The sequence below is a fragment of the Protopterus annectens genome, chromosome 9.part0, assembly GCF_019279795.1.
Source record: "Protopterus annectens isolate FY-2018-M chromosome 9.part0, PAN1.0, whole genome shotgun sequence".
Lineage (NCBI taxonomy): Eukaryota > Metazoa > Chordata > Ceratodontiformes > Protopteridae > Protopterus > Protopterus annectens.
In genome coordinates, this window is record NC_056743.1 from 1,279,709,283 (window position 1) to 1,279,733,883 (window position 24,601).

General features: G+C 38.4%; 1 non-coding gene across 1 annotated transcript; it reads left to right on the plus strand.

The window, feature by feature from the left end:
* The first annotated feature begins 19,111 nt into the window (after window positions 1-19,111).
* On the plus strand, window positions 19,112-19,183 carry TRNAM-CAU. Its single transcript has one exon. It is a non-coding gene; the product is annotated as a tRNA-Met (tRNA).
* Window positions 19,184-24,601: the final 5,418 nt, after the last annotated feature.

Here is a 24,601-nt window from a genome sequence, read left to right on the forward strand (position 1 = left end):
GGGGAACGCCAGTGGGTGTAGGTAAGAAGGAGGAGGTAGAGTTTTTCCATCTGACAGCTTGAGATCTGTCTGATAAGTAGCTGGAGAACCAAGATAGAGTATCAGGGGAGATATGAAGGTTTGATAGATGAAAGAGAAGGTGTTTGTGAGAGATAGTGTCAAAGGCTTTAGAAAGATCTAGCAGTACAGTGGAAACTAGTAATCCAGAATCCCTGGCTTGATTGACTGTTTCTAAGAAGGATAATAAGGCAGTAATGGTACTGTGTCCAGGGCGGAAACCATGTTGGGTGGGTGTTAAGAGGTGGTTCTGGGTTAAGAAAGGCATGAGTTGGTGGTGGACACATTTTTCTAGGATTTTTGATAAAGGTGAGAGTAGGGCAATTGGGCGGAAGTTGGAGATATTAGTATTTTTGCCTCCTTTATGAAATGGTAGAATGTAAGCTGATCGCCAAAGAATGGGAACGTATGACTCTTTTAGAGATCTGTTAATTAAGATGCTGATAGGGAGAGCAATACCTTCAGCAGCACATTTAAGGAAGGAGGAGGGTATGTTGTCAGGGGCATTAGAGCATGGCTTTAGTTTGGATAAGAGCCTTTTTATAAATGTGGTTGAAACAGGTTTCAACTGGAAATTGAGGGGACATTTAAAGGGGTTGTTAGGTGTAAAGGAAAGAGAGTTGGATGTATTATTGTTAGGGAAGGATTTAGTTAGATTAGCTATAGATTCAGTAAAAAATTTGTTGAAGAGAGAGCTTAGATCTGTGTCAGTTATACTAGGGTCTGGGCAGGAATTATTCCTGGATCCTGGATGGAGAAAGGAATTAAATGATTTCAAGAACTGTTTTGGGTTCTTGTTATGGTTGGACTGAAGTTTATTGTAGTAGTTTTTTTTGTCCAGGATGATTAGTTTTTTTGCTTGGTTGCGGAGTTGGGTGTATTGGAGCAGGGATGAAGGCATTTTATTTTTCTGGTATAGCTTCCAGGATTTGTCCCTTTGATGCATGATTTGTTTTGTTTGTTTGGATAGCCAAGGGGCAGAATTAGCTTTGACTCATTTGTTTCTTGGTGGGGCTAGAGAGTTAAGAGTATTTAGGAAGATAGAGTTAAATTGTTCTACAGCATTGTCTAGGGGAAGAGTATTTAGGATCTGCCAGTTAGTATGTTTAAAAAATATTTGAGAAGATTGTGGGGTTGAAGTTGCTGAGATTTCATCTAGTAATGGTCTTTGCCAGAGGATCAGCTAACACAGTGCCCACATTTTGAGGACTCTAGTAAGAAGCCTATCTTGTCCTTCCCTTTATTCTAACACCCCAAACAGTAAACCACTTCCTCTGAAGCCCCCTCTCTCTGTCTGCCCTGATATTTGTCCACTGTTCTTCCCATTCTGTCCTACCTTCTTTGCAGCATGACATCCTCCCCTTCATTTCCTTTGTGAAGACTGAAAGAAAGTATTTACTCAGTACTGCAGCTTTTTCCCAGTCTTATGTGATCTCCTTCCCATCTTAACTCAGCTTTCTCAGTTCAGTCCTTTCCTTTCTTCTGTTTACCTAAAAAGCCCCTATTTTACATATTGATCACTTCTGCTAACTCTCTTTTAGCTTTAAGCTTTTGCTGTCTTTACCATCTTTGCAGAATTTTTGCTGGTCTCCTTGTACTGTACCCCTTCCATCTCTTAGAATGCTTATCTTTTGTTTTAGTTGATAGACACACATTCCTCTGTAGCTCACCTGGCCTTCCTCCCTTTTAGCCTTTTGCCTCTTTTTTCATACTCTTTACTGCCATCCCATAGCTTAACTTGCTTGCTTCTTCCAGTCTCCTAACTCACTCTTAACTATCTTCCCCAAGGACAGCAGAATCCACACTTCTAAAATCCTACACCATCATCTTGTTATTTTATTTGACCTTTCTAACCTACTATAAACCACAGTGGCATAATCACTCCCAGTTAACACTGCCATGACCTGAACATCCACGACACCCTTCACCAGAGCTGTAGCAAGCAAATTCAGTGCACCAGGGAGCACATCCATTAGTGCCCTTATCAAACATTTAAAAAATATGTTTGACAGCTTATAAGCTGTCATTGAACTCACTGCAGCAATGATCATTTATAAACAGTTTGAAAAAAATCAATGGTAGTTTTAGTATCTTAAAAAGGGCACTTTGAGAGTTTACAAGCTGCCCATTGAGCAACTGCAATCACTTAACTGACAACTTTTAAACTGAAAAACATTTGCTTCCCCCCTTACAATTTGATATTTTTCCCCCTTTCAATTTATTGCCCAGGGCAGGTGCCCTGTTTGCTATGCATTTACTACAACACTATCTTCTGCATTGATTAAGACCACATCCAGAGTTTATCATTTCGATGTAGTCCTGCATTGGTTGGCTGAACCCCCTAATGGTCCAAGGCCTCAGTCAACTCTCATAGCTTCTCTACTCCGGAGCTCTAATTCTAGCAAGATGATTCACACAGTAGACAAAAAGAAAGCTAGAAAGACAATGAAAAAAACAATTTAAGACAAGCCATTATATTATTAACTAAATAAGTGTATGACTTCAAAGGCATTTTGGGCAGTCAGAATAGGTGACATAAATGGCAGATGTGTATACACAGGGAAGCATGTTGGGACCTCACTTATTTTTCTTGTATACAATTAAGTTAAACATTACAGCCATTATCAACATGTGCTATGAATTAAATATGAATACATCATCATAGCAACCCTTAAGCTTAGAATGTCTGAAGGAGCAGCATATATGCAGGAAGTGATTAACTGCATACAGGAGTGGCCAATGGGTTATGGTACGCCCTTCAGCATGGAGAAAGCGGTAATAGTTAGGGACTACTATTGGCCAAAGGAGAAGAAGAGGGAGAAGGCATGCCCAAAAGCAGAAAGAGAGTAGGAAGGTTAGGAGTGTAGTAGTGAGGGTAGGAACTTTGAATGTTGGCAGTATGACTGGTATAGGGAGAGAGCTAGCTGATATGATGGAGAGAAGGAAGGTTGATATATTGTGCATGCAAGAGACCAGATGGAAGGGGAGTAAGGCCAGGTGTATAGGAGTTGGGTTCAAATTGTTCTATCATGGTTTGAATGGGAGAAGAAATGGGGTAGGGGTTATCCTGAAGGAACAGTATGCCAAGAGTGTTTTGGAGGTGAAAAGACTGTCGGATAGAGTGATGTTTATGAAGCTGGAAACTGATGGTGCAATGATGAATGTTGTTACTGCATACACTTCGCAAGATGGGTGTGTGATGGATGAGAAAGAAAAATTTTGGAGTGAGTTGGATGAAGTGGTGGTGAGTGACTGGTGATTGGAGTGGAATTCAATGGGCATGTTGGTGAAGGAAGCAGAGGAGATGAGGAAATGATGGGCAGGTATGGTGTTAAGGAGAGGAATGCAGAAGGTCAGATGGCAGTGGATTTTGCAAAAAGGATGGACATGGCTGTGGTGAATACGTATTTTAAGAAGAGGGAGGAACATAGGGTGATGTACAAGAGTGGAGGAAGATGCACACAGGTGGATTATATCCTATGCAGGAGGGCCAGTCTGAAGGAGATTGGAGACTGTAAAGTGGTGACAGGGGAAAGTGTAGTTAGGCAGCATAGAATGGTGGTCTGTAGGATGATGTTGGTGATCAAGAACAGGAGGACAAGTGTGAGAGCAGTGCCAAGTATCAAATGGTGGAAGCTGAATAAGGGTGATTGTGAGGTGGAGTTCAGGGAGGAGTTAAAACAGGCACTGGGGGGCAGTGAAGAGTTACCGAATAGCTGGGTAACTACAGCAGAGATGGTAAGGAAGACAGTTAGAAAGGTGCTTGGTGTGACATCTGGACAGAGGAAGGAGGACAAGGAGACTTGGTGGTGGAATGAGGAAGTACAGGAGAGTATACAGGGAAAGAGGCTGGCGAAGAAGAAGTGGGAATGTCAGAGAGAAGAAGAAAATAGACAGGAGTATAAGGAGATGAGGAGCATGGCAAAGAGAGAGGTGGTGAATGCTAAGGATAAGGCATATGGAGAGTTGTATGAAAGGTTGGACACTAAAGAGGGAGAAAAAGACATGTATATTGGCTAGACAGAGGGACCAAGCTGGGAAAGATGTGCAGCAGGTAAGGGTGATAAAGGATAGTGATGGATACATACTCACAAGCGAGGAGAGTGTGTTGAGCAGATGGAAAGAGTACTTTGAGGGGCTGATGAATGAAGAAAATGAGAGAGAGAGAAGGTTGGATGATGTAGGGATAGCGAATCAGGAAGTGAAACAGATTAGCAAGGAGGAAGTACGGACAGCTATGAAGAATGGAAAGGCTGTTGGTCCAGATGACATACCAGTGGAAGTATGGAGGTGCTTAGGAGAAATGGCAGTGGAGTTCTTAACCAGATTGTTTAATGAAATCTTGAAAAGTCAGAGGATGCCTGAGAAGTGGAGAAAAAGTGTTTTGGTACCTATTTTTTAAGAATAAGGTTGATGTGCAGTGTTGTAGTAACTACAGAGGGATAAAACTGATCAGTCACAGCTTGAAGTTATGGGAAAGAGTAATGTAAGCTAGGTTAAGAAGGGAGGTGATGATCAGTGATCAGCAGTATGGTTTCATGCTGGGAAAGGGCACTACAGATGCAATGTTTTCTCTGAGAGTGTTGATGGAGAAATATAGAGAAGGTCAAAAGGAGTTGCATTGTGTCTTTGTGGACTTGGAGAAAGCATATGACTGGGTGCCTAGAGAGGAGCTGTGGTATTGTAGGAGGAAGTCAGAAGTGGAAGAGAAGTATGTAAGAGTGGTACATGATATGTACGATGGTAGTGTGACAGTGGTGAGGTCTGAGGGTGGGAGTGACGGATGCGTTTAAGGTGGAGGTGGGATTACATCAAGGATCAGCTCTGAGCTCTTTCTTATTTGCAATGGTGATGGACAGGTTGACAGATGAGATCAGACATGAGGCCTCATGGACTATGATGTTTGCAGATGACATTGTGATCTGGAGTGAGAGTAGGGACCAGGTTTATGATACCCTGGAGAGGTGGAGATATGCTTTAGAGAGGAGAGGAATGAAGGTCAGCAGGACTAAGACAGAATACATGTGTGTGAATGAGAGGGAGGGTAGAGGAATGGTGAGGATGCAGGGAGTAGAGCTGGTGAAGGTGGATGAGTTTAAGTATTTGGGATCAACAGTTCAGAGTAATCGTGAGTGTGGAAGAGAGGTGAAGAAGAGATTAAGGGCAGGGCGGAATGGGTGGAGAGAGTGTCAGGAGTGATTTGTTACAGACTGGTACCAGTAAGAGTGAAAGGGAAGGTCTACAAGAGAGTAGTGAGACCAGCTATGTTGTATTGGTTGGAGACAGTGGCACTGAGGAAAAAGGCAGGAGTCTGAGCTGGAAGTGGCAGAGTTAAAGATGTTAAGATTTGCACTGGGTGTGACAAGGATGGACAGGATTAGGAATCAGTATATTAGAGGGTCAGCTCAAGTTGGATGGTTTGGAGACAAGTCAGAGAGGCGAGATTGCGTTGGTTTGGACGTATGCTGAGGAGGGATGATGGGTATATTGGGAAAAGGATGCTAAGGATGGAGCTGCTAGGTAAAAGGAAAAGAGGAAGGCCTAAGATAAGGTTTATGGACATGGTGAGAGAGGACATGCAGGTGGTTGGTGTGACAGAGCAAGATGCAGAGGACAGGAAGAAATGGAAACAGATGATCCGCTGTGGTGATCCCTAACGGGAACAGCTGAAAGAGAAGAAGAAGTAATGTTATCAGTATTCATACATAGTAGGCTTAGTGCAAGGTAAGGACTATAAAGATGCGTGACTTATTAAAGGCTATCTGCTAAGAATACAGATACACTGATGTGTAAAAAAATAAAATAAGCAAAACTCAGTGCACACATAAGGAAGTATTTTGCACCTAATGACCTTATTTATAAATGTATTTCATACAAATTTGGCATGTTTTCCTATGTTAACTGCATTAGAAAAAAAGAGTATAAGAATAGACAAAATGGAGCAGCAAACAACCATGTAAGAAGCGTCTGACTGCAGAATCTGAACTTGTAACCGCTAGAATATAAAAGAACAATTGGTAATCTTATTTTAATTTGGGAGGCTTTATAAGGCCTTCAAGGATAGAAAGCTCTATAGTGTATGTATATAGTTAAGTATGAACATAGCCAAGATGAACAAATGAAGAGGAATTACACATGATGTGCATTCAGCAACAACTTTACTGAACTGCACCTACAGAAAGAGGTTACATGGCACACACCCATTTACTGATCAATCCCATTTAAAACTACAAGTACAGTATCATCACTGTATAATACATATGCTCACATATACTACATCCTCCTTTAAAAGAAAAATGAGACAAACATATGCAGTTTACATTTAAATATACTGGTTGTGAATAATTATCTCTACATTTTTATCATGCAATATACAAACATACACTGAAATTTCCATTTTTATATCTAGAGTTCTATTTGATTAAGGCTGTTTTTTCATCACAACACTGTCCACAGTAACAGTTTATTATGGATTTGTACTAGCAACAGAATCATTCTGAGCAAGTCACATATTTCCTAGATCTTGACCTTGGCATTCTGAGAAATATTTACACACTGAAAAGGTGGTAGTGTTTTGTCTGACTCAATACTTTAAAGTAGTACTTGAAACTGGAACACTTGAGCTACTGTTCTTCTTCAAGACCAGTCTGCTTAATTGCTTTCCATTGTTCCTGTGTAGCTGCGTATCTAAATCTTATTATCTTGGCTGCACTGCCTGACAAATCACTGTAACAGGTAAATATATTTTTTGTCAATTAATCCAAAATCTATATTCATTCCTGTTTTCCACTTTTTTGTAATTATTAGTTGTTCTTTATTGATCCATCACAGCAGAGTGTGTTTCTATATTACATTTTCTTTCAACAAATCCATAGCATATATTTGGACTTCTGAAACTAACAAAAATAGGATGTAGGTAGCTTGCAGTATTACATAGGCAGTCTAGATCTGAGATGCCTTCCCATCATCATTTGTACTGCTGAAAGTTCCATAGACAACAAAGGCATGTGTTTATGCTCTAAAATAAAAATATAGCAATCTGAGCTTATACAACTGTCCCACTTTCTCATAAAATTCTTTATAGGTTGTACCATACATTATTTGTACTCATTGCTTTGCAGATATCTGGAGTATGACGCCCGTGCACTGGCCCAGTAATCAAGGATCCTCAATCCTCACCACTAACAATAGTGAGGGACATGCACATTGGGAGGATTACAGTACCCACACAGTAAAGTACAATTTCCCTTAAGAGCACACAGAGATCAGAGTCAGTCTGGGGCTGTCCCCCCCCCCCCCTCTATCTCCAGATCCCCACTGGCACAGCTACAGAGTGGAGTCCTTAGCCAGGGTTCCAAACCAAGTCCTCCCAGCACTCTCTCTGTCCAACCAGTGCTTCGTGTCCCTGCCCAAGTAGCTGACACACACACGCGCGCATACACACACACACACACACACACACACACACCTTGGGAAGGCTGACACAGGTTTACTAGCCATGCCCCCTTCTGCCCAGACCATAAGGTAGTTAGTACTGCCACCAGAACCCTTGCTTATCAGCTACTATAAGGTCCTTCCTAAAGAGTGACCAATTCCACTGTGTAATGTTATCATACACATTTCTGGACTGTGAAAAATGAAACTCTCTCCCCACTAGCATACAAAACACATCCTCCAAAGCCACCTTTAAAAACCTCATTAGGCAACATCTCAAGCAAAGTTGGCAGTGCCATGATTGCTCCCCAAGCTAGTGAAAGCGGATGAGGTACATATACTAAACCTAGAGTATTTGATAATAGTTTTCACTCTTACTCACAAACACTGGCTAATCTACAATGTATGTACTGCACCTGTGCACTATGTATGTATTCTACCTATGTTCCAAATTTCAACTGTACACCACAAATCTATTAATTACCTTTATTTTTAAATTAAGATTTTCTTGTTTGTTCTCTCCACTGTAACTATTGATGTGCTGCATACCACTGTAAAAACATGTCTATTGTAATTTCTGTGTATACTGATCATGTCTAAATATCTAAATGTATCTGTAATTTTTCTATGTGGAGATTTTCTCCTAGGGCCTCTGCTGAAAAAGGGCCTTTTCGGCTCAGTCAGACACCCCCGGTTAACAAATGTAAAATAAATAAAATAAATTCTGCTCATTTCCAGCAGGGTGCATTATGGTTACACTCTTGAAGCTCAGTAACAGAAGATATAGTTTTCTTACATTTTTATGGCAAGCATATAAATATTATTACTATTCACAAATGACACAGAATTATTTACAAAATTCTATCTAGCTGGGCTGGCAGTGTCACAATTCTATACCAATTATATTAATATTTTCAAGAGACATATAATTATTTATAAAATTCCAGCTAGCTGGGGCTGGCAGCATCTTGGTTTATCACATGGAGTATGACACTTTATGCCTAAATTCTGTCTTGTACAACAAAACAATTGGGGAGAAACACCAGTATGCTTGTTATAGATTTGTATATCTTGAGCTTGTGACATATGAAGTGTACTATGTAGGTAAAGACAGAGAAAATTATCACAGATAATATATGATCATGTGCTAGCCATCAGAAATAATTATCTAAAAAATGCAGTATAGAAACATTCTAAGAATTGTACCAATTTAAAAAAAAATCTTATTTTGTATTAGACTAAATGGATTTTGTAACTTTACAAAGGGCCACAACTTGCTAGAAATCAAAAAAGTGTGCTAGCACTTCAGATTATGGGCTAACCTGTTTCTTGGCCTCAGTCATACTACAAATATTAACTGCATTTTAAAAAAATAAAGCAGCAAAACTATGAAAGTTAGAATATAATTTATTAGTACATCTTTTTAAACCATTTTGTAATGAGAGCTGTTATTCTGAACAAGTCTTTTGCGTAAACAGAAACAAAACTGCTGCATTATGTTTCCAGCCTGCTGATTTCTTATTTGGGACGTCTTTGCTTGTGAATGCTGTGGGTTTCATTCCAGTGTAGTACAGTGTTTTTTTTTTTCCATTTTTCTAGATGTAGTATAGTTATCCTCTTCCACAAGATCTTGCTCCCTGGCTCCCATACCATTATCAACTTGACCCATCTGTTCCTTTACCTGGAGGAGGAAACCAAGCACCTCCAGTCTAGTAAGAGCTCAGTGACCGACCAGGTTCCCACCTGGTGAGCTTAATCAGTACATTCACTTCCCCAGATGGGGATCAAATGGTTGCGAACAGGTCAGCCTCTGAGATCCTGGGAACTTGCCTCCTAATCCCTTGGAACCCTATGCCTGTGGTGGCTTACTTCAGCTAGACAATTGCTGCTGGCCAGTGGGTACATGTGTACTACCTGAAATTACCTCCCTGGGAAAGAGGTGCACTGCTATGTAGAATGTGCACAATCAAATCATACACTGTGGGTACAACAACTAGTGCTCCCTATAGGCATCACCCAAGCTATGAAACACAGCCACCTGTCTCTCCACCCAGGATATGTAGGGTGTAATTATCACTCACTACCATCCTCCCCACCTGTTCTATCATGAAACTTTGCCACTAACCAAACACAGGCTAGCTGTATCACAGTCATATCACCCCTCTAACTCCATGGCACCAAACTTATCTTGATAATTTTTGATAATATACACAGTTCTAGCCTTTAACTCAGTGTATTGTGCAAGTTCCAAATTCACTGTTATTTGCTTCACATTTCAGCTCAGCCATATAAGCATCTATAGAGCCTTCAGCTACTTGATTTCTAGTAAAAAATAAATGGTTTGCATTTAGAAAATTCTTCTTTGTGTCACAATATGCCTAAAATTTTTTTTAGTATTACTAACTTATCTCTTACCTCCTATTTCTGGATAAAAGTATTAAATACCTTTATTGCCTTACCTGTCACATGAAGGAACATTTCACCTTTTCTGGCATCTTTGTGATTCCACTCATAGTGATATTCATAGGTTCATAAGCCACTGATTTGTGAGGATCTTAAGAAAAGTTCTTAAACTTTGTAAAATGAATCTTCAAAGACAGGCTGCACAAGTGTACATTGGGTACTTATATGTTTCTCTTATCTATGATGGCCATTGGTTCTAAACCAAGGATGAATTTATAGTTATATATCCACAAAAGCAGACTGAGGCAGGCAAAGCAGCACACACCAACAAGAATAAATAAAATCCTTTAATATTGTTAAGCGCTTTTCGTTTGAGGCTGTGCTCAAACTTCATCAGACAAAATGTATTCACAAACCACAAGCATAAATACTGAACAAATTAACAGCTCAAATGAGCAATAAAAGCAATTAAACAATTAAAAACAATTAAAAAATATTTAAAGACACTGACGTCATTAAAAGCATAAAGAAACGATCAATTCGATATCCAACTTGCACACCACCTTCAACTGCTGAATAGTTGAAATAAAACAATTCAAAGTATCAGCTCAACAAATTCTCATAAATATAAGAAAAGTAATTAATGATCATAACTAAAAATGAACATGGAACTACCTTAATAAACTTTTGAGTTTTAAAATACTACTAATGGAACAGCATTCATTAAGTCCAGGGGTATTATATGCATTTAATCTAACTTGCCACATAAGTTCTAATTCTTCCAACTTTATTGGAGTGGGACCACCCCTAGAGTCTTCACTAATCTGGTCTATTATTATGAATTTAAATTTATGGTCCGGATTAGAGCTGACATGCTTAGCTAAAGCATTCTTGAGTTTATTCTTCCGAATTGCATAAGTGTGTTCATAAAGACGGTCACAAAGACGTCTCTCCGTCTTCCCAATATAAAATGATGAACAATTCTGACATTGCGCTAAATAAACTATCATTGTAGAATTACAATTAACTCGACATTTCAAAAAGTATTGATAATTATGTATATTAAATCTATTAGATTCAATTACGTACTGACAATATTTGCAAGACTGGCACTTAAACATACCAGGTGTTTTTGGGTATGTACGTTGACGTTGTTCCAATAAGGACTTTAGATTTTTTGCCCTGCTATAAGTCACTACTGGTCTATCACCAACTTTATTAAAGATACTGATGTCACCTTTAAAAATGGCCCAGTTTTTACATAGTATGTCATAACAAAACTTGCTATTGATACTGTAAGTAGTGATAAAAGATGGCACTTGGAACATAAGTTCACAAGTTGTACTAATATCGCCAACCGTGACATTCACGGAACTACTCTCCTGTACAACTTCCACATTATTAATATTTAATAATGGTTTAAACAACTGCCTAGTCCGTTTAGACACCACTTCTTCCATAAGTTCATTAATCATATTCTCAGGGTAGCCTCGATGGATGAACATACTTTTTAACAAGCAACATTCGTCATGAAAGTCACTGTCAAGAGTAGAAATACGGGCTGCCCTGACTAACTGACCCTTCACTACAGCTCGCTTTTGGTGCTGAGGATGACAGCTAGAGTAATGCAAAAAAGCGTTAGAATATGAACTTTTTCTATAAATCTTAGCTGTATATCTCTGAAGTAGATGATTTTTAGATAGTAAAATGTCCAAATAAGCTACAGACTCAGTACTAAAAGTAGATGTAAACTTAAGAAATTCTGTGGAACCATTAAGGTAATAAACTAACATATCACTAATGACTCTGTCACCATTGAGCAAGATAAAAAATATCATCAAGATAACGTGTATAAAAAATCAGTCTGTCCTTGTAGTCAGAATTGGATAAAACAAATGAGTGTTCCCAATGAGCCATTACCAAATTAGCTATACTAGAACCACAAGGGAAGCCCATTGCTACCCCTACTTTTTGCAAATAAAATTCGTCATTGAACATAAAAAAATTATTGTTAAGAACAATATCTAGAAGTTCATCAACCAAATCAAGCTCACTCCTATCACAACCACTTGCTCTTAAATCCTGCCTGATCCAATCACTAGCAATTTCGTGCGGGATACAGGTATACAAATCTTTGCCATCTATAGTTAAAAATTGTGCTTAGTGTCAAAGGGCAATTCATTGATTTTCTCTAGAAAAGATCATGAGTCTTTACAGATTTGCTTTTCTTTAACTAGAAATTTTTGCAAAATTGCATCTATGACCTTAGCACACGGATATGTAGGTGAGCCTCTGCTGTCAACCAGTGGGCGCAAAGGGGGATCTAGAACGTCCTTATGAATTTTGGGAATACCAAAGAGACTTGGGAATCTAGGGTATGCAGTAAGCATATAATTGAACATTTTCTGATCAATCCTCCCTTCAATAAACATTTCTTCCAAGGTATTCTTTATATGCAAATACGCTGTATTAACTTCAGAATGTGAGCTAACTAAATAAGATGAGCTGTTCAATAGTTTTAACATCCAGTTGACATAATCGATCCTATCAAATACAACCATACCCCTACCTTTATCTGGTTTGCACACACGAAGGTCATGGACTTTAATAAAATCAATACAATCCTTCTCTTTTATAGAATCTGCACTACCAAGCATATAATGGTACTCAGACTGGAATCTATAACGGATATCCAACTCACACATGAGTTCAAACATTTGAAGAAGGGGATGTTAAAAACACTAGAAATTCTGAATGTATCACTATTAACAGTACTATTCCAACCCATCATAAGGTTGAAATTAAGTTTCCTGGTGAACAATTTAAGATCAATAATAGACCTCACCACATCTAATTTCTGGGGCGGGACATAAGTGTATCCCTTAGAAAAAAGTTCAAACATTTCACGGGTGATATTAACCAAAGAATAATTATAAACTTTAAAATCACCATCGTCATTAAGTAAAATATTGGGACCCGAACCATTTTGAAAGGTGGAATGGTCACCATTTAAATTGGTTACACTACAAAGACCATCTAAACTGAAATTAGAAAACTGAACAGATGTATCATTACATGATTGAAAACAGTTATCAATACAAGTCGGCATGGCAGTCAAGCAATTAGAAAAATCAGCAGTGCTATCTAAAATATCAGGGGCATAAATATCTTGCCCTAATGAAATAATAGAAGAGTCAAAACTCAAGTCTTGTAAAACTTGGATTTCTGCTTTGACTTCTGCTGAAACTGCAAAGTTGTTTGTTTTGGTCTTGCCCCTAAAAAATTAGGGTTATATGCATTCTCATTATTCTGCCCCAAATTGTTTTTATTTTGCAGTCTCTCACTCCATCTTAATTCGGGTTGTGTGACCGAACCATTAACTGGAACACTGATAGAAGGGGGTGAATTTTTTGATGGTTGAATATCCAAGTGATTTACACTCGAGTCCAACACTGAAGATCTATTAACTGTAGATGAATTAACAGGCTTGTAACCATGTCAGACTTGTGCTGCTGATGGTGAAGGGTATGCCACACCACTGTTATAAGCTTTAGTGTCTCTGTCCAATTTCTTAATTTTGTTATTTTTGAGTTTAACTAGATATTGGTCTAAACTAGAAAAAACTCGATTGTAATCGAATTTAAAACGGAAAAACTCCTTATCATGCCTAATCTGTTCATCAAGCTCAACCACCTGCTTACTTATAGTATCAACCGACAGGGAATAATGTTTAATCATAACTTCCAACAGTTCAAAACCCTGTCAGTCAAACAACTCAATCAAATCCTTATGAAAGCTGGAATTAGCCACCAGCCCTGTGGGATACTGATAGTGTCTCAAACGTTTCGGTACAATTTTACGAGCGAGACATTCACGGAAGTAAGAAACTTCCAACTGTGTTTTCTTTAGTTTGACTAGAAAATTATCCAAGCTATCTTTGAAAAGAATAAGAGAAGTACTCTGCTTTAAGTGGAGGGAAAGCCAGTTAATCTTGCAAAAGAGTCTGAGATGATTTCAATGGCTGTTTTTGGTACCACTGGATGTCCAAATGTGTAATCAGAGATATAGCTCAGCTTTTTGAATCCAGAGACTCCAAACTTCAGACAAGTTTCCAGACATATTCAGGGATATTGGCAGTTGTGATGAAGATGCCTGAGGCAAAAACGAAGAGATGCAGGAAAGGAGATAAATAGTACAGAAAAGTGCAAGTAAGAAATGTAAAAAAAATCAAACGTGAGAGCAAGATCTGAGACTTGAGCACTCATTTTGTAAGTGAAAAGACTGCAATTTTATTTGTTTCAATGTTTATAATACAAAATATGATTTGTTTGTACCACAAACTGAAAACCTAATGAGACATGTTGTTGCATGTGGCTGTGATGCTGTAGAGGTATCTTCGCACAGGAAGAACTTGCAGACTGAAGAAAAACACTTAAAAAGTTCCAAAATTCTTTGTAGCTGAAAAATTCCATTGGGTGCTAAAGTAAGTGGCCTCAAGGAGCAGTTTATAGACCTTGCCTGATATTGAACAAGCATGCCATATTACCCTTCCGATAGGGCACTGTCACCTAAGGTTATTAACAAACCTGACAGCATGCAGCATCACAGTGAGTGTACCATATTCATGTTCTGATGCCCTGTTGGTTACTATATGCAAATTAGCTCTGGGTAAAGAAGATGTATGACTGTTTTTGACTATATTCCCCAGCATGTTCCCACACCACATTTCCAATTATATTTTACCTTCTCTTTCCCTTTATCTCTAATACCTTAATGCCGTAATATCCCCTTACTTATCTTTTATTATTTACTGTTGCACTACTTCCCCCCCCTCCTTCTTTCAAACATTTACAATTCAACTGTTCCTAGCTAGATTAGCAATTCAAAAGTTCTTTTGAACACACCTTGATAAATCATATGATAATTTTGGCACTTTGTGCCTAGTATATGTAATACATCGACTCTGTCAATTGTTGACATATGCATATTTATATAATAACTCTGCCAATTTCATTAACACCCGTTGTACTACTTAACCTATACAATTTGCTTTGTTAAAATTGTTTAATGCCTTTAACTATGTACATCTTTCAGTAGTGGAGCTTTTCTTCCTGGGCCTCCACTGAAAATGGGTTCCTGACCCAGTGGACTTTCCCTGTCAACAAATGTCAATAAATAAATAAATAATGTTGGTCAGTTGGATGAACAGAGCTCTAGGTCTGCAGCTCAATTTCCTTTATGAGTGGGGTAATGATACTACCTTTTCATAACTGTGAAAATGTCCTTTCAAGAATAGTCCTAGTTACAGCCAGTGCCATGGCATACAGGGACAAAGCCCTAAGTATGGACCAGGTGATTCGAATAGCACCTCAGGTGACTGAAGTGCTGTCTTTGAGAATGTGTATGCCCATCCTGAGGAGGACACCATTCATCTAGAAATTCCATAGGGGGAAGTAGCCCTCAGATATAACAGGCTAACAAGGGGGGTAGATTCAAGGGGCAGGTCATACATGAAAAAAAATCCCCTGGTAAAAACAGTTAATGGCACAGACCTGCCCAAGGGCACTCATGTTCCATGCCAGTCTCAGCCTTAGAAAAGAGACAGGCTGGGCGACTGCAGCAGAGGCTGGTAAATGTGGCAATGGATGACAGCACTGGGATAGGCAGAAGGAGAACAAAAAAAAAAGAATAGTCTTACTTATGACCCATGTGATGGGCACTTTTCTGTATTCTGCTGTCATTTGAAGGTATCTGGATGGAAGTCCACCCCCAAACCAGGAAAGATGCTTTTCTTCTCATTTTCTATGAGATGCCTGATATAGTTATACCACACTGTCTCCGACTGTAGTTGAGAGCGAGGGTGGAAATCTTCAAATGTTAGGGATGTAGACAAAGGTCTTCAGAAGTTACATAAAGTCTGAAGAGATCCACAACAAATCCCACGAGCAAGGCAAAAGTTTGCAGCCTGACTGTACAATATTCAAAAGTAAGAGTAATGTGTGATTGTATAGTAATACCTATTAATTCTGAATCTGCAGTAATGTGGAGAATTCCCCTTACTCTGAGTACAGCATTGTTGGGGTGCGTATACACAAGCTGCAAGGGTCACAGGCACAGTGGTGAAAGTTTTGATTTTCTCTTTTATACTGTGAATTCACAGTGAACCGCTTTCTATTTTAAGAACAACTGTGCTGTGAAGTTTATACATGCCACACAAATCCCTAATTAGGACAGCTCCTGTTAGTTACAGCTGTGTAGTCTGATATGAAGGGCACTTTATAAAGTCTGGCACAAGAACAAATACAATCATAAGCATCTACACTTAACAGGGTGCCTGTATCCTGTTTTAGCCCAAATTACATGCATGATTTTATTAACAGCAGTGCTGCACAATATTGACACAAGATCGCACAAAGAGGGTTGCCTTAATATGCAAACAATGCACTATCTGAATCAAATCGCAGTCAGGATTTTCACTTTGCAGCTCCAAAGATAGCCAGCAAGCTTTACCTTACTGATGAGGACCAGAAGCAAGTAGTATTAAAGGAGGTCCAGAACCAACACCTCACTCTTGAGCTAGAAAAGATAAGTATGCAGACTAGGCCAATGTCTAGGTAGTCAACAAGTAAAACACACAAATTTGGCTATCTGACTCTCTCACAAAAAAATATTCTTAAAACAGAAACTGCTGCCAACTCCACAGTACATCTAAAATAATATTTGTTTCAGTCCAAATACTGGCAAGAGATTGTAGACAAAAAAACACAGAACAACAGAGGGAAGAGGACAGGCAAGAAAACATTACAGAGTGCTTACTCAAAAAAGGCGATGCTGCAGAAGGGGTCTGCAAGAAGATGCAACAAACTATCAAGAAAAAGCAATAAGTTACAGATGGCAGAAGAATCCAAGTGGTAAAAGATAAAGAGGAAAAGAGGAAAACTGTAAGAGGAAATACAGATGAACAAGGGCAGTAGGTTAAAGTTGCAAACTGTGTACAGTGAATCCAAAATGTGTAGGTAGTAACGCAGAGGCAGAGCTCAACGTTTCAATCTGTAAATGATTAAAACAAAGATAGCAGTGGTGGGGAGAAATAAGAACAGTACACAGGGATAATGAAAGCAAGTCATATCACCTACTTAGAGGTGATCTCTGATTGACGTACAAAGCCATGTGTGACCCAGCTCTGATAGAAATTCTACATCTAAAGAAATCCCAATCCCTCCACACCACATGCTCCATAGACCTCAACCTCATTACCACAATCAACAGAACATGCTGGAGGGACAGGCTGATAACCCAGAGACTGCCCATACTATGGAATAGACTTAACACATGTCAAGTAGAGCACCTCACTGGCCCTCTTCAAGAGAAATCTTGATGAGTGGATGGGAAATAGAAAATTAACCCCGAGGATCACTCTAGTGGCTCTACTCGACAGAGGAACTGGGAACTAAGGTTGGGTGGTACCGATGCCAGGGTAATCCTATGGGCTAGGCTTGTAAAGGCTCCAGGGCCATTAGCCTAGTACACACCTATGAACCTAAGTGGTGCTATGGAAGAGCTAAAAGCATACCTATCAACTGTCCAGATTTTTGCCTTGTCTTTTCAGTCTGTTCCTCATTAAAAATATGGTTTTCTCACAAATCACTGAGGACTAAAATCACTAAATAATGACATACATTTGAGTTTCAGAATTCATATCCTTCAGAAAATTCATGCCAGCACAAACCCTGTTATTCTAGCAATTTTCTAAGTTTATAAGAGCAATATTTAAAATCTATGCCTATTTGGGGGGGGGGGCTTTATCCCCCAATTATTCTGGCTTTGTCCAGATACGTTGTGGTAGGAGGTTGAGAGGTATGGCTAAAAGAGGAATATACAGCCTTTGGTACTCCATACATGTACAAATCCAGTCTTAACCTCAGTTAAAAGTATTTTGTTCTTCCATGCACTGGTATTTCTGAACTTTCTAACTTTATATTCATTTCTTTTAGTCATCATACTTTCTTCTTTTGTTAATATGTGCTGTCTGTTTTCAAACTGGAGAACACCTTCAGGATGTCCTCAGGAAACCATTATGCAGACCATGGAACCTTATACCTTGTTTAATGTTCAGAAATGCTTGTCCTGTTTTTGACCATGTTTATATGAGCTTTACGGCTATATCCATAAATGCAGTGGTGAACTGTAATGTACACATAGTTTAAACAAAAGGCACGTTACAGTTTTGTAATTTTTAACCAGACTGTGACTTCTTATTTCTCCAGCCTACATTACACCCTGTATACAGGTAAATTATCCGATATTAAACTGCAGGCTGAGGTAACTGGAAACGAGAAAAGGCACAAGCTTTGTCTAGAGTTATTGCAACAAGTTATATACATTTTATCAAATCTCGTACAAACTAAACTGTGTATCATCTCATCTGTAAATCTGCTCCAGTATACCCATTTTTTCTGTTTTGGACCATAACTTCTATTCAAGGATTCATTTTAGTCCAGCAGTATTTTGTTTATTACTCCTTTTATTTTATATGTAGCTTGTTTTCAATGCACGTATCAAGACTCTTTCTTTGTATCCAACCTGCATTAGAATACACATGCATTCTGCATTTTATTTCAGTATGCCTTTTTCTCATTTTTTTTTATAATGGGCCATATTTTGTTCATGCACTTTAATATTAAGGATATTTGTGCTGTACATTTTATCTGCCATCTGGTCTGGGTTAAGGCAAGAAAGGGTCAGCAAATATACAAGCAAACAGCAAATAAATTTAAGTTCCTTTTTGTTGCTTATGTATTAAAAAAGATAAGGCAGGCACAAAATTGTACAGAATGCAAAACGGGATAAATGTAACTGTTGCTTTAAGAAACATGTCAAAGTCTTACTTGGAAGATAAATAAAACCAGAAGCCCTCCAGCAGGCTCTCATGTGATTAGGCACACACAAAAGGAAATTTGAACTGCCTGATACTGACAGCTGGCGTTGATTCATTTCTCTGATGTGTTTCACTTTCCAGTTCCTATTTGTTCCACAGTTACACTAAAAATACAGTCTTCGCCTTACTGTTTTTGTTATCTCAGCCTATGCCTCACTGGTCTAGCTTCCTGCCGATACATGATGATGTAAGAGCTACAGAAACATTCTGTGACAGAAACAGCAATGTTGGACTACAGCTGCAGTGAAGATAAGCTTAATTTTTTTTTTGTTAACCAAAAGCAGAGTGGCGCAGCGGAAGCGTGCTGGGCCCATAACCCAGAGGTCGATGGATCGAAACCATCCTCTGCTAGAGCTTTTTGTTTTAAACATTAATTATACAGCTGTTCAGAGTACATTAATGACTGTTACTCTAAAATATAATTTAAAACATAGTATTCTTTCTCTTAACAGCAAAACATTGCTGGGACTATAACCTACAAAGACAGGAAATCATCCTTTCCAAGCGTATTTTTTAATATTAGTTGCAAGGTTGGCCAGACTACATTGTGAACTTTGTGTAGCAAAAAAGCCTTCAAATAATGCATTTCAGCAGAGTGGTACAGCAGAAATATGCTATACTCATAATCCAAGGGTTGAGGGATCAAAATCACCAAGGCCGACCGAGTACATTATGATTACTTACCTACAAAAATGATAGCTTCATATAAAGAAAACTAAATTTACATGATGTAAGTATTGCGCTAGCCAGAATACATTATGATTTCTGTTAAAAATTAAATGCCTTTTAAGCCAGCTGAGCCATCACAGACCTTTGTCCTTAATACTAACATTGTTTAATAAACTACCCAGCCATCAGTAACATAATAAAATGGTAGCAACCCTAAAGGACCCTTCAATCAATTTATCAGTAACTAATCGAATCACAAAAATCAAACAGCTTAAATGGGGAGTCATAATACTCATTAAGCACACCTACACTATGGAGCAGCATTCCCTTCACCATCAGACAAGCAAACAACCTTCTTTCTTTTAAAATCAAGCTAAATCTAAATCACACTAGAATCTGTAGCTGTGCTGAATCTCCATGATAAAAACAGCCAAATACTGAAGATTTCCTCTTCTCACTTACTAAACTTTTCTTCCCAATTGGTTTTTATGTCTTACTGAAGTGAGTTTATTGCACTCCTCATGAGAAATCTTATGTATCATTGCTCTCCTATCAGCTCACATAGTTTGAATATACAGTGGATATAAAAACTGTACACACTCTTGTTAAAATGCCAGGTTTTGTGATATAAAAAATTAGACCACAATAAATCATTTCAAAACTTTTCCTATTTTTAATGTGACCTATAACCTGTACAATTCAATTAAAAAACAAACAAATCTGTTAGGGGAAAAATATAAAAAATAAAAAAACCTACAATAAGCTGGTTGCATAAGTGTGCACACCCTTAAACTAATACTTTTTTGAAGCACCTTTTGCTTTAATTACAGCATTCAGTCTTCTTGGGTACACACCTGTCATCAATTAAAGAGACTCTGACATTTACTCAGTTGCCTGCTACAGCAAAAGCTATGGTTCACAGACAGCTTACAAAACATCAAAGGGATCTCATTTTAAAAAAGGTATAATCAGTCAGGAGAAGGGTAAAAAAAATTTCCACAGCACTGGAGACACCATGTAACAGTGAAGACAGTCATCAAAAAGTGGAGAAAATATGGGACAACAGTGACGTTGCAAAGAACTGGACGTCCCTCCAAAATTGATGAAAAGACAAGACTAAAACTGGTTAGGGAGGCTGCCAATAGACCTACAGCAACATTGAAGGATCTGCAAGAAATTCTGGCAAGTACTGGTTGTGTACTACATGTGACAACAATCTCCCGTATTCTCCATATGTCTGGCCTATGGGGTAGGGTTGCAAGACGGAACCCTTTTCTTAGAAAAACATCCAGACATGGCTAAAATTTGCAAACAATGCATCAAGTCTCCCAAAACCATGTGGGAAAATGTGTTATGGTCTGATTGAGACCAAGGATGAACTTTTTGGCCACAATTCCAAAAGGTACGTTTGGCGCAAATACAACACTTTGCATCATGAAAAGAACACCATCCCCACGGTGAAGCATGGTGGGGCAGTATCATACTTTGGAGTTGCTTTTCCTCAGCTGGAACTGGGGCTTTAATTAAGATGGAGGGAATTATGAACAGTTCCAAATACCAGTCACTTTTGGCCCAAAGCCTTCAGGTGTCTGCTAGAAAGCTGAAGATGAAGAGGAATTTCACCTTTCAACATGACAATGACCCCAAGCATACATCCAAATCAACAAAAGAATGGCTTCACCAGAAGAAAATTAATGTTTTGGAATGTCCCAGCCCAGCCCAGACCTAAATCCAATACAAATCTGTGGGGTGACCTGAAGAGGGCTGTGCTCAAGAGATACTCTTGCAATCTGACAGATTTGGAGCACTTTTGCAAGGAAGAGTGGGCAAATATTGCCAAGTCAAGATGTGCCATGCTGATAGACTCCTATCCAAGAAGACTGAATGCTGTAATTAAATCAAAAGGTGCTTCAACAAAGTATTAGTTTAAGGATGCGCATGCTTATGCAACCAGCTTATTGTGCGTTTTTTATTTTTTATATTTTTTTCCCTAACAGATTTGTTTTTCAATTGAATTGTACAGGTTATAGCTCACATTAAAGGAGGGAAAAGTTTTGAAATGATTTATTGTGGTCTCATTTTTTTATATCACAAAACCCTGGAATTTTAACAGGGGTGTGTGTGCTTTTTATCTCCACTGCACACACACACACACACACACACACACACACACACACACACACACACACACACACACACACACACACACACACACACTCACTCTCTTTTCTTTTCCTAAATTCAATAAAAGTGTGTTTCTAAGTATGCAGACAATTGCACACTAGGTGCTTTGATTTCATCTACTAATGGTTTTGATAAAATGAATGTCTGTCTTAGTAAAATTAATACCTGGGGCAGATAGCTATTCTTCAACTTCAGTGTTGGTAAGTGTAAGGGTAACAAGTCCTCTAAGTTTACATGGACATATTATGCCAGTAATTGGTAGCATTGACAGACCTGGGGATCATAGTTAACAGAAATTTGTTTTTTTCATGGTCATGCTTTATTGCTGGCTAAAGTATAAAAGGTGGTACATACGGCAAGATGAAGTAATGAGTTCCTATGTAGTCTCTGTAAGCCACTGAACTGGACTAGCTAGTCACAGTTTGAAATTAGCATGCTTGAACTGATGCAAGGAAACTTTTCTAGCTAAGCTCAAGCTGTTCAAAACTGCAGTGAGACAGGCCTTCTGCCATATGCTCTGCTGTGATATTGGAAAACTTTTTCTGCACTTCTGTTTTACTGTATATCTGTGTAATCAGCACAAATGTTTTTAGTCTCCTTTCTGTTGTATGTTAGAGCTGAATATCTGTTACTGTTTGCAACCTTTAGAGCTTGTAGTGAAATATTTTGTCTAGAGAGACCTAGCTCTTTTCTTTGTGGCAAAAAGAATCAGTCTGGTTTGATCTAGCTAGAAGTATTCCTGCAACACTGTTACTTTAATTGGATAATTGGGCTGTTTTTTCTTTCTCTGCCTTTAATAGCCAGTGTTTTAAACCAGCTGTACTTGCTTGCTCAAGCTGTTCAAAGCTGTACTGAGATAGGCCTTCTGCCATTTGCTCTGCTGAGATACTGAAAAAAGATAAGTGCTTATTTTCAAATGTTTTCTGCACTTCTGTTTTACTGTATATCTATGGAATATGTGCAACTGTTTTTAGTCTCCTTTTTGTTGCCTTTTGGAGCTAAATATCTGTTACTCTTTATGACCTTTAGAGCTTGTAGTGAAATCATTTATCTAGAGAGACCTAGCTGTTTTTTTTTTTTTTTTTTTTTTTTTTTGTGGCAGAAAGAATCAGTCTGGTTTGATCTAGCTAGAAGCATTCCTGCAACACTGTTACTTTGATTGGATAATTGGGCTGGTTTCTGTTTCTCTGCCTTTAACAGCCAGTGTTTTAAAACAGTTGTACTTATTTGTTCAAGCTGTTCAAAGCTGCAGTGAGATAGGCCTTATGCCATATGCTCTGCTGTGATACTGGAAAAAGATAAGGGCTTATTTTCAACTGTTTTCTGCACTTCTGTTTTACTGTATATCTGTGTAATATGTGCAACTGTTTTTAGTCTCCTTTCTGTTGTCTGTTAGAGCTGAATATCTGTTACTGTTTGTGACCTTTAAAGCTTGCAGTGAAATCTTATGTCTAGAGAGGTCTAGCTATTTTCTTTGTGGCAGAAAGAATCAGTCTGGTTTGATCTAGCTAGAAGCATTCCTGCAACACTGTTACTTTGATTGGATAGTTGGGCTGTTTTTTTTGTTTCTCTGCCTTTAGTAGCCAGTGTTTTAAACCAGTTGTACTTATTTGCTCAAGCTGTTCAAAGCTGCAGTGAGATAGGCTTTCTGCCATTTGCTCTGCTGTGATATTGGAAAAAAATAAGTGCTTATTTTTAACTGTTTTCTGCACTTCTGGTTTACTGTATATCTGTGCAATCTGTGCAAACTGTTTTTTGTAGTCTGCACAAGTGTTTTAGTCTCCTTTTTTGCTGTCTGTTAGAGCTGACTGTCTGTTACTGTTTGTGACCATTAGAGCTTGTAGTGAAATATTTTGTCTAGAGAGGCCTAGCTGTATTCTTTGTGGCAGAAAGAATCAGTCTGGTTTGATCTAGCTAGAAGCATTCCTGTAACACTGTTACTTTGATTGGATAATTGGGCTGTTATTTGTTTCTCTGCCTTTAATAGCCAGTGTTTTAAACCAATTGTACTTATTTGCTCACGCTGTTCAAAGATGCAGTGAGATAGGCCTTCTGCCATTTTGCACTGCTGTGATACTGGAAAAAGATAAGTGCTTATTTTCAACTGTTTTCTGCACTTATGTTTTACTGTATATCTGTTTTAAACAAACTAGGCCACCACTAGTATGAGAGAAAAAAAATTACTTTAATTAAAGTAAAAATAACAGTCAACAGACTGGTTTTGGCTCAAAGCCTTTTTCAATGTATAACACAGACTGCAATACCAAACCCCATATATATACAGGAAAACAACATTTACAGATCAACCAATCACAGATCAACACATTGTTCATAAGTGTTCATTTAAGCCAGGTGGAAAAAGACCACCCAGTCTCACAATCCAGGCTTTTTCCTTTTTATTTAAAATATTGTGCCAACCAGCTTTACAGTTCCTGTTGCCACATACCCTATTGATAACACTAAAATCCAACTGGGCAGATGAATGTTTGATGGTATGCTTATATAATGCATTGGTGGAACATTTAATAATCATGACAAGGAATTAGCATCTAGGTTCTGTGAACATGGGTACACTCAATCACATCTTGTTCAGACCAGTAGCTAGGTAACGAAGTTACATAGAAAGGATTATTTGATATATCATACTAACAAAGGGACCTCTCATAAATGTATCAGGTTCACAATGAGTTATGGACGAAACACCTCTTGTTTCATGGATTTGGTTGCTAAATGTTGTTTTTGTTTTAGGAAAGGTAAAACATTGGGTGGCTACTTTAATCATTATAAACGTAGAATGCCATCCTCAAATATTATTCAGGGTACGTTGGATGACACTAAACTTATTGGATGTTTTCCCTGCAGTCACAGTTCATTCTGTAAACACATATTTCAAATTTAAGAATTCACTACCAAAAA